Below are 2,523 nucleotides of genomic sequence, written 5' to 3' on the forward strand. Positions count from 1 at the left end.
CTCTCTGTTGAAGCTTCTCATTGGATTACAGCTTTTCAGCATCCACATGCTCCTGCAGGAATGCCCTTTTCTCATGGGCTGCAGGTGAATGCTGCATCCCCCCTTGCAATTTATGAATTACAGGGAAAAAACAAAGTCTGATATATCAAAAATGTATCTTCACCATAGCCTTACAGAGAGAATTTCAGCCCAAGACAAAGGCATCTCCTCAATCCCCTCCTAACTTGAATTTGACTCCTTCTTTACTGACCTCAGTGTCCCGTGTTGTTTTCCTTACATGTCTTACCCTTTTCCTGATTTGGGAGAGAACTGGTGTTTGTAGGTTCATTTAGGTAGGCTCATTCTCAAGCTTTATCAACTGAAACAGTTTTCATAGAGCTCTGCAGCACTGAAAGGTTGTTCTCATCCAGGCTGTGCATTGTGGAGATCGCTTGCCGTGCCTCTTGCTGCTGCTCACGCATTCTCTGCCGACACCGTGCCGGCTGCCGGCTCCACTCAGCGCTTTTCTTCATGCAGAGCACCAAAAACAAGAAAAGCTGCTGCTGCCATTTTTGTCCTTCTCCCTGCAGCATGGCTGGCTCAGAGCAGCTAAACAAAGTTCATTACGAGCCATGCTGATGCAGCAATGGCTGTGCACCCTTATTCCGGTTGCTCTGATTTTTCAGCCCCACAGTCCCAGCCATGTGGCCACTCCTGGACCCTTGCTGCTCCTGGCCTCGGGGCTATCCCCAACACTGATAGAGCCTCTGCCCAGCTTGGCCTGGTGGTGCTGCTGGGAAGGGGTCCCAGCCGCCTGCTGGGACGGGGGCCAGTGGACTCCCCAGTGAGGGGCTCAGCAGCCCACTCACCAGCCCTCAGGGGACAGAAACTCTCAGCTGGGCCACATGGGGACAGCCCAGCCCAGCAGGCTGTGAGGATCTGGTCCAACCAGCACCCAGTTACCTCTTCAAAAGCTGGAAGCCAAGAGAGAGATTTCCTGGGCTTGCCCATGTTTAAAATGTGAATCTCACAGAGGCGGATCCAGATTCTAAATGGTTCAATAGGTTGTCAGTTCTCAAAGCTAGCCAGCTATTGGTTTTTGCTAGGCACAGAGGAAGCTCTCAGCAGCCTCTCCCAGAAAAATAATTTCTGTGGGTGGCTTCTTCCCTTCTCACCAAATGTCAATTAATGCAAAACCAGCACACAATGTTTTAAAATGTAAGGTTTAGGGACATCATGCATCTTGTCTGTAGCTGTTTATATCAGGGGAGAAATCTACACTGGATGTACTCGCACACCAGAATAGGTTCAACCATAGCTGGCTGTATGAGATGCAGAGCAGAATGCTGAACATCAGGCTTCCCTATGTAAAGTTTTTCTTGTTGGCTCTTGTGACTGCCCATTTATCTTGTAGTTGCTGGAGATGCCCACAGGTGAAACAGGCAGTGCTAGAGACAGTTGTATCTGCCCTGTAGCTGTCTGTCAAGCCAGCATGACCACAATAAGGTTTGGTGTTTCCATGTGACATTTATGTACATATCCACAGTGCTCATTCTGTGGAGCAGATGGTCTCCAGGCTTTTCTCTGTAGGTACTCCTTGCAGTCCTAACACTGTTCCTTACAGATATTTTCCTTCCAGCAGCTGTCTAAATGGATAGAGGCCAACTTACGAGCCATGGCAATTTACCAGAGAGATTCCAATATCAGCAAAAATTGCTATGATATGACAACAGTGGAGACTGGAACTGCACAGGGCAGTTGAAAATAACAGCAACCAGCTGAAAATGGCATCCTTGAACTCAATGAGCCCATTGAACCCACATTATGTTAAAGGACCTCATCCATGATTCTCTTGACTGTACAACAACCAAGCAAAAGCTACATGGGCAGTCTATCCCAAAGATCCCAGCCATAGCAAATCAGTGTAGGCACAATGAAGTCACCATGTAAACAGTGTCACAGAACCAAGATTCACTTCTTGGTATAAGGAAGGAAGAAGACAGCTGTATTCACTGGGACTCAAAACTGGCATTCTTGCTGACTGGATGCACCAGGTCAGTGAGAAGACTTCTCCAAATATTTAGAACATAAACGTCATGGGTCAATGGATTGAATAATTTCCTACTAAAAAGAATTCACGCAAGCATTTATGTCAGCTTCATGTATCATTGTGCAGAACAAAACCCAGATTAAACTCCTGACAGGAACCTTGTTTTGTTTGTACTGGCTACACTTAAGGCTGCAATAAATCTTCCTTCATGCGGGCAGTATAATACAGGTAAATAAACTCTCAAGAAAATGAAAAACCTTCTCAAGAGTTAACAGCATTATTACAAAATCCTCCAGTGGCAACATTCCCCACAGACTAAAAGTCTGGCATCCAGAGAGAAAAACAAACTAACAAACTTTCAACTACTTCCTTTAAACAAGGAAGATCCATCACTTATTTTAATGTTGCATTTCATCTACAGGAATATCTTCAATGCCTATTTAACTAACTGAAATAAGAACAACTTCATACTTCAAGAACAAAAAAAAAAAAAA

This window comes from Poecile atricapillus, chromosome W (assembly GCF_030490865.1).
Source record: "Poecile atricapillus isolate bPoeAtr1 chromosome W, bPoeAtr1.hap1, whole genome shotgun sequence".
Classification (NCBI taxonomy): domain Eukaryota; kingdom Metazoa; phylum Chordata; class Aves; order Passeriformes; family Paridae; genus Poecile; species Poecile atricapillus.